Genomic DNA, 8,166 nt, shown 5'->3' with positions numbered 1-8,166 from the left:
TGTGGGGCTGGAGTTTCCTCACCAGTGGGGACGAGCTGAGCTGTGGCCACTGGCTGTGGGTCTTGCCATGGGTGGGCAGGCAGCTCAGGGCAGGCTGCAGCCCCATGAGGGCAGGGGTAGTGGTGGGGACACAGAGGTGGTAACGTCCTGCACTTTTTGTGCACCTAACTCAAAATAAGCTTTATCAAAAAAAACAAACCATATTGAAAAGGAGTGGGTTTTTTCTCTGTTATTATTCTAAAGCTGTAAATTATTGAAAGAGTTATCACTGCTCTCCCAAAAAAATCTTGGGCAAACAAAAGACAGCTCTAAATCTGACAGTGCTTTCCAACAAAATGAGCCCAGCATTTCACTCATGATTTGCCCTTGGCTCCCTTTAGCCATGTCTTAAACTACTTCACCGCTTGGTCTGATTCACCGTGTGTCCTCAGGAGCAGAGGAGGCCCTGTAAGAGCCGGAGGTGTTGCAGGTTAAGATTAAAGCGCTCTGCATGCCATTAACTGTCAAGACTACAACTAGCTTAAACCAGTGCAATTAGCTGGTTCGCAGGTTACAGGAATAACGGCTGCAGCTTTTCATTCTGCATGCCGTGTGCTTAAAGCACAGCCTTGGCATTAAAGGGACGTGATTAAAAGCAAGTGTTGGGGGCTGAGACCCGGTGGAGGAGCTCAGCAGGCAGGGTTAAGTCCACAGCTGCTTCTGGGGTTGGACACCCCATGGTCTGGAAAAGATCTCCCAGCACTGGCCGTTCCGGCTCAGCTTTTAAGTCTGCAATGCCATCTTGTGACGATGGCTGCGAAGTGGAAATGACAGGGTCCCCTCTGTTGAGTCAGATGAAGTGTGGCTCTTGTTCTTACAGAAAGCCCAGAAGCACCCCAGTTTAGCAAGTCAGGGGCTACAAGGTTGCTGTTAATTGAAAAGCCCATATGCTTGCTTTGAGAGAGTGCAAATGATTAATTCAGCTAATGTTTCTCTCTATAGCTATGCAGTTGTTCTTCCTCGGTGTGGGGATGCTCACGCAGGCTGTGACATGTGGACTGCTCCTCCCCAGCACAGCCAGCCCCTGCCTCATCCCAGGAAGCGCCAGGCTTGCTCTGCCCAGGACAGCCACGGCTGTATGTGGGGAGAGAGGCTGGTGCTGAGCGGTGGAGAGTTCAGTGCTTTCCCAGCTAGTGATGAACCCAGTGAAGGACAGCAGCTCCCTGGCTATGCTCCAGTGCAGAACATCCAGGGCTGATGAAAAGCTGCTACGGTGGAGGGACAAGTAATAGCAAACACAAAGAGCACTTCATGATTTTGTTACTGGAGGCCTTACTGCCTGTGACTGACGGCACATGCCCACAGACAGGGATGGATGATAAGCTCTGTTGAGACCTGGAACAGGCTGCCTAACTGACAGCTCCAGTTTGGAAGCTGTATAACTCATTAGTGCAGCATGGGACCCAAATTAGTATGCCTTGCCTCTTATAATAAGATGTTTTCAGCAGGACCAGGGAGATACTTCAAAAGTTTTTTGAATGCCAAATACCAAAACTCAGCAACTCTCGATGCCAGGACCAGCCTCTCACTTTACAGCACAGATTTCCCTGTGTTCCTGCACAGCCTTCCCCTCTAGTAACTGGGTTTGGAGTACTGGTTCATCTCATGTGGCAAGGGGCAAGGGTGTGTGTGCTCAAATGCTAGCACATTATTTGTGAACTCTGGATGAAAGGTGTCACACTAGGTGAAACACAATGGCTCTGCCATGGCCATCAAGCAAAGCCCCTTTCTGACACCGCTTCCTGGTGAATGTGCTGTCTACATCAGCTGCATCCCTTTGAGGGTATAAGAAAAGGCTTCTGAAACAGGCTGAGCCCAGAAGTGCCGTGCCTGCAGCCCGTGCTGCAGCAGCCTGGCCAGAGACTGCTCTGCAGAGCTGAGCACAACACACTGCGACTGGAAACAGGTCCTTCTGCCTGACCTCCCGCCTGCTTCCAGGCCTGGGGACAGGAGATGTGGGCAGCTGCCTGCAGCAATACCCTAGAAGTGCCCACAGCACTGGCTTGACTGTCCGAGAGCTGGTTTCATGGTGGTTTCATCTCCTTAGCTGTGTTGGCCTTCCCTCTCTCCCAGGCCATAGCCGATGTCAGCAAACATCACGTCGTTCTTTGATACCGAGACCTCTGCTTGGGCTGTTTGTCTTGGCTTGGTGGAAGCTAAATTGTCCTTTTCTCCTGAAACTGCTGTGCTGCAGGCTGAAGGGACTGGGATGCTTTTTTTCAAGCCAGATTAGAGATTTAAGTTACCACAAAACAAAAGCACAGCCAGCCTCCAGAAGAGCTCCTCTAGTCCAGACACAGCCTCCCTTGAACTCCCTGCATCCCAACACAGCCCTGCAGCTCGTGTTCAAAGCAACTCAACAGGCTCCAGAAGCCTGTTTAACCCCTGCCGAGTAAATGCTGTTACAGAATAAAGGAAGGATCACGTCTGAGAGATTTTGCTCCCATAAATTAGCAGGATGGGTTAAGTTAGGACATGAACTACTGTCTGCTGGCACAGTACACCCACTTGAGGAAACTGCACGGAGCTGTAACGCTTAAAAAATGCATGCTGCAAGCCTAGGGTGGGTTGTGTCATAGTGTAACCAATGCCCAAAGCTCCTGCAACAGCAAGAGCAATGCTTTACCATTACCCTCAGCTCCAAAATCCGCCTGTACACAGGAACTCGCTACCTGCCCTTCTCCAGCTCCAGCACTGCACTGTTAGTACCGTGATCCATCTGCGCCCATCAGACTTTTTTGGCTCAGCAGCACTTGTGTCACAGTGACAGTCGCAGAGCAAAGAGCAAAGCAATGCTGTGCAAGGGGGAAGAAACTTCTCTAAATCACTGCAAGACAAGTTCTGCGAGAGCCAGCCCTACCTGCCTCAGCCACGGCCACACATGCCACAGCTGTAATGCCCAGCCCCATGGCAAGGCAGCTCTGCTGCCTTAGCTGGGCTCTGATGGAAAGCACTTTTATAACATTACGTTAATAGTCTCTCACAGCTGGGGCCTGGAGATGGTAGCAGTGTTTGCTCCTGCAAGCACTGCATGATGCCATACAAGCTAATATTCAACACCAGTATTTTTTCCACCCCGGAAGAGAGGTGAAGGAAGAGCCACGCCGCTTTCACCGCCATTTCTTATTTTTGACGAGATTACTGAGTTTATTTTTACGCAGCCCGGCCCCGGGGGGGGCTGTGCCGGGTCTGCCGGGGGAGGCCGAGCCAGGCACCTGGCCCCGAGGCAGGCCGGGCCGGGAGCGGCCAGGCCGGGCGCCGGGCCCCGATGGAGCCCGGGCCGGGGGAGGCCATGGCGGGCCCCGAGGCAGGCCGCGCTGGGCCCCGAGGCAGGCCGGGCCGGGGGAGGCCATGGCGGGCCCCGAGGCAGGCCGCGCTGGGCCCCGAGGCAGGCCGGGCCGGGGGAGGCCATGGCGGGCCCCGAGGCAGGCCGCGCTGGGCCCCGAGGCAGGCCGGGCCGGGGGAGGCCATGGCGGGCCCCGAGGCAGGCCGCGCTGGGCCCCGAGGCAGGCCGGGCCGGGGGAGGCCATGGCGGGCCCCGAGGCAGGCCGCGCTGGGCCCCGAGGCAGGCCGGGCCGGGGGAGGCCATGGCGGGCCCCGAGGCAGGCCGCGCTGGGCCCCGAGGCAGGCCGGGCCGGGGGAGGCCATGGCGGGCCCCGAGGCAGGCCGCGCTGGGCCCCGAGGCAGGCCGGGCCGGGGGAGGCCATGGCGGGCCCCGAGGCAGGCCGCGCTGGGCCCCGAGGCAGGCCGGGCCGGGGGAGGTCATGGCGGGCCCCGAGGCAGGCCGCGCTGGGCCCCGAGGCAGGCCGGGCCGGGGGAGGCCGTGGCGGGCCCCGAGGCAGGCCGCGCTGGGCCCCGAGGCAGGCCGGGCCGGGGGAGGCCATGGCGGGCCCCGAGGCAGGCCGCGCTGCGCCCCGGGGGAGGCCGGGCCGGGGGAGGCCGGGCTGGGCGCAGGGCCCGCCCTTGGGGAGCGGCCGCGGCGGGCGGGGCGGGGCCTGCGGAAGCACCTGGGCGGCGCGGCGGGGCTCGGCCTCTCTCGGCGCCCGCAGACATGAGGCGCCGCCGTAGCGCGGGGCCGGGCCGGCCACCATGAGGTGAGGGGAAGCGGTGGGTCTCCCGCCGGGGGTCTGTCCGCCGCCGGGACTCTGCAAACGGGAAACACCGAAACGGGGAAATATTCCCCCTTTTTAAAATCTATTAATTGTTATTAATGGTGGGAAGGCGGGCGCGCCCGGCGGCCCGCGTTGGCTGATAACCTCTGAGGCCCTGGGACTGGAGGGTAATTTGTTCAGGCTGTGCCGTTTAGAAGTAATTTCTCAGCCTATTATTCAGTTTGATTTTTTTTTCCTCTTCCACAAGCCAGTTCCCAGCTGTTCAGCGCTATTAAAACAGATTTAATTAATTGAATATTTGAAGTGATGCTCCTCCAGTGCTCTCTGCAGGGCTTCCAGCCGACGCGCGGCTCAGGCCGGCGCGGGGGGCAGGGAGGCGCTGCCCGCAGGTGAGGGCCCCTCACCCTGGCGTGGTTCGTGACAAACCCCGAGTGTTGCAGGCGGAACCGGCCAAATGAGGCGCCTTCTTGAGCAGGCGGCCGCTCCGCTGGCATGGCCTGATCCTGCGGGGAGGAGGTGCAAAGGGATGAGCTGCACTTGGGCGCAGGCAGAGCCCAGGGGCCTTTCCAGCTACGGGGGTGAGGTCTCTCCAGGAGCCGATGAGGGGAGACAGGCAAAAAGGCTGTTCGTTCTGCCACGCTAACTAAAATAAACGGCCTCTGCAGGCCTGTAAATGGGCTGCGGTGCCAGCCTCTGGTGCTCTGGGTGGAAATAATAACCTGGTTTATCTAGCAAAGCACGCAGTGCTGGAAGCCGCTCTCCTGATGCGAGGCGTTAGCAGTGAGGCCTGCAACGCTGGAGGGGCGGATGGGCCTCTGCTTCCTTCTGTCCTTTAAAAACTCAACGTTGAGTTCTGTTTCATCCAGCGGTAGTCAGCTACCCATTGCTGCTCAGTGCCGGGGATAGTGTTATGCTGCTGGGAGAGAAACAGGCTGCCGAGCCGCGCCTGGCACCGCCTGCGCTGTTCTGGTGCTGGATGGTGCCAGGCTTTGGCAGCACGCTGCATGCTCGAGAGTGGAGTAACTCTTTCTCGGTGGAGTTAGTCCTAGATTGGATGCAGACAATGCACAGTCAGAAAATGTAAAAAAAAAAAAAAAAACAAACACTCTGTTGCGGATGTACTGTTTAATATTGTCTCCTTTATATAAAAATGAAAGTCAGCTAACTAACTGGTCAGTGTTAAGTGTTGAATTTGGGGTCTTTAGAGATACTCCTGTTAACTGTATGTTTTTTAATTACAGGCAAATGGTTTGCATGTTTCACTGCAGGTGGGGGCTTGCTGGAGTAGCAGTAGTTGTCAGAAGAAATAAGCTGTTGGTGCTGCTTTGAAGATTCCCATTTTAAAGAGATGGAGAAGATAGAAACTTAGAGTCCACAATTTAAAGGCATCTACTAGAGAAGTACTTTCTTTCAGCACCTGGATGTAGTAACTTGAAACACCAAAGGTGGTTGGGGACAAGGTATAACAAGAATTAAATTTACAATTTGTTAACTTAATCCCCTCTCTCTGCTTGTTTAAAATTATATTTTTATGTGACCTATTTATTAAACTTGTTTATATTTAAACTTGCTCGTTTTGGTTTTCATTACGTCATAAGGCTGTCGGGTACAGCAGGATTTGAAAGTCACGTTGAATTCTTATCTGTGGGCGACTGGAGAGGCAGGAGTAAGGCACTGGGTGCCTGGCATGCCTCCAGCCACACACACACACTCTTCCGTGGCCTCTGCTGCCAGGATAGGTTTCTAACAAGGCTTTGTTTCCTCCAGCACTGAAGGAGATCAGATGTTTAGAAGTTTTTCATAAAGGAAAAAAGGTCTGGAGCGTATCTCTGCAGTGTACAGAGCCAGTACAAGTTTGTAAGGTATCCTTCCCGTGCTTTGGTTCCTGGCCTGAAGGAACTTTCTCCTATCCCTTCCCTGGGCCTGGGGGAAAGTGAAGCCTGCAAAAGGTGGTCAAGTTGAAAAGGCTGTGAAATATGTAAAATAGTTTGAAACTGGTGGGGGGCGGAAAGATGGTTGTAGTGCAGACTTTCGGAGAACCCCATGTCTATGAAATAATCCAAACTTGGGAGTTATTTAGGCTAAAACTTACATTTTCAGTTTTTGAAAAACGCTTCAGTGGTCTTCAGTCATTTTACAATTATCCTATCGTAGCTGCTACTGTAGCTGCAGTGCCATCTATACACAAACTCAGAAGAATGGACATGAGACAGCTGCTATCTGCAGGAGCATAACAGGACAATATAATTAGGTTGCTAGTGGCTGGAGCTTATAAATGTGAGGCTTTTCATAAAACGCTAGCACGTGTCAGGTTAGTTCACAAGATACTGACAGTTTATGTCAAGTAGGTGCTTCTCTCATGCAGTTAGTATAAATGAATTCCAGTGCTGAGTTTTTTTCAGGGCTATTTCTAAATGTCCCTGACACTGCTCCTATTAGCCCTTCTGCCATCTGCGTATTGCTGATCTTTGAATATGCATATGGAAATATTTATTGAAGTACTTGACATTATTGGAAAAAAGTTTTTTCTTAGTTGAAGTCTTTGATGCACATGAATATAATTTTATTGTTTCTATATGGACAAGTTCTACCTGCAAAACTAATAAGCAGGTTTCCTGTGAATTTATGCTGTACCCAGCAATCTGTCTGTTCCCCAACACCTGCCTAGGAGGGGAGTCGTGGGTGCCTTGCAGCTGGCTGCCCGCTGCCCTCTGAGGGGGCCTGGGCTTCTGCCTGCTGACTGCCAAAAAGCACCCTCACTGTGATGGGTTGCTGCTGCTGCACCAGGTGTTCCTGAAATCGGCAAAAATCGAGGAATATACGCTCTACCATCAGCCACATAAAGCATGCGCTATATGGACAATAAGTACATGCCGACTGGCTTATTTTCTTGAAAAACTGTTTCTGCGATAAAGCTCTACTACATCCATCTCAGGGCTGAACCCAAGACCTGTAGGCCTGGCTGTGCTGTAACAAAAAAGGCAGTAATAGTAAAGGACAGAGAAGGTCTGTTGGCAGCGGTGATTATCCCATCAGAGCTCTTGGGAAAGGCTGCAGAACTCAGCGCATGCCTTACACACCATAAGAGCTCTTCACCCTGTCTCAGGCAGCTGAATGGGTCCCACTTCTTCCCCAAATCCACCAGGCTTTGTGCAGGTACTGAAAAAGGAGAAACACAGGAATGTCACAGAACATTCTCCAGTAATCATCATGAGTACAAGCTCAGAGAACTGGAGTTCTGCATCTTACCACAGCAGCTGTGTTAGCAGGGTAGTGATGGTCAGCACTGTATGGCTCCTTCTGCAGTGCAAATGCAATCAATAAAGTTCAAAACCTTGCCGCCATGTCAGTCCTTGACCGAAGGACAACAAAGCAAATTGAGAGCGCCCACGTGATCCAAGAAGAGCAAAACACTGGCATGGAAAGCAACCCAGGGAAACGGAGCAAGACCTGCTTTTATACTTGGGAAATGCTAATGTGATTTACAATTCAGTTTATTGACACTGTACGTTTAGCAATTTATATATGACTTTTACTAGGCAAAAGTGCCTGGTTTGCTTTACATTTTGCCAAGACACTTTGCCCTGCTTTTACTGCTCAGCAGTACTGGAGCACAGAAGTATTGTTAGCTTAGATTTATGTGTTTGTTTTTGAACACTTAATTGTTTTTTATCTTGAACTGAATTTCTTGTGTTTGTTCTCTGAGCACTTTCATATTATTTCAACATGTATTTTGTACCAATCCCAGTTTTTTCAAATACCTTCTGTGTTATTGTTTCATTGTGCTCTCCAGCCACATATAGAGAAGAAAAATCAGCTTGTGATGCATTCAAAGGGCAGATTTTTCCTTTCCCCTGGAAACTGAATTCAGCTACACACCCTCACCTTTGTAAAGCTGCTGAACACAGCAGCTTCCCAGATGATGGAGAGACCCGTTCTTTCGCCAAAAAAATAAATTAGAAAGAGAGAGATTGACTATGAAAGATTTTCAAATCATAAATAGTATTTGCCCGAC

The 8,166-nt window shown here is 52.4% G+C and overlaps 1 long non-coding RNA gene and 1 other non-coding gene across 2 annotated transcripts; both read left to right on the top strand.

The window, feature by feature from the left end:
• Positions 1-3,983: 3,983 nt before the first annotated feature.
• On the top strand, positions 3,984-5,717 carry LOC114010772 (uncharacterized). Its single transcript, XR_008748525.1, has 2 exons — positions 3,984-4,133; positions 4,482-5,717. It is a non-coding gene; the product is annotated as an uncharacterized LOC114010772 (long non-coding RNA).
• On the top strand, positions 5,013-5,216 carry LOC114010775 (small nucleolar RNA SNORA74). Its single transcript, XR_003552420.1, has one exon. It is a non-coding gene; the product is annotated as a small nucleolar RNA SNORA74 (small nucleolar RNA).
• Positions 5,718-8,166: the final 2,449 nt, after the last annotated feature.

Source organism: Falco peregrinus, chromosome 8 (assembly GCF_023634155.1).
Source record: "Falco peregrinus isolate bFalPer1 chromosome 8, bFalPer1.pri, whole genome shotgun sequence".
Taxonomy (NCBI): Eukaryota; Metazoa; Chordata; class Aves; order Falconiformes; family Falconidae; genus Falco; species Falco peregrinus.
This window is presented reverse-complemented; position numbering and strand designations above follow the sequence as displayed.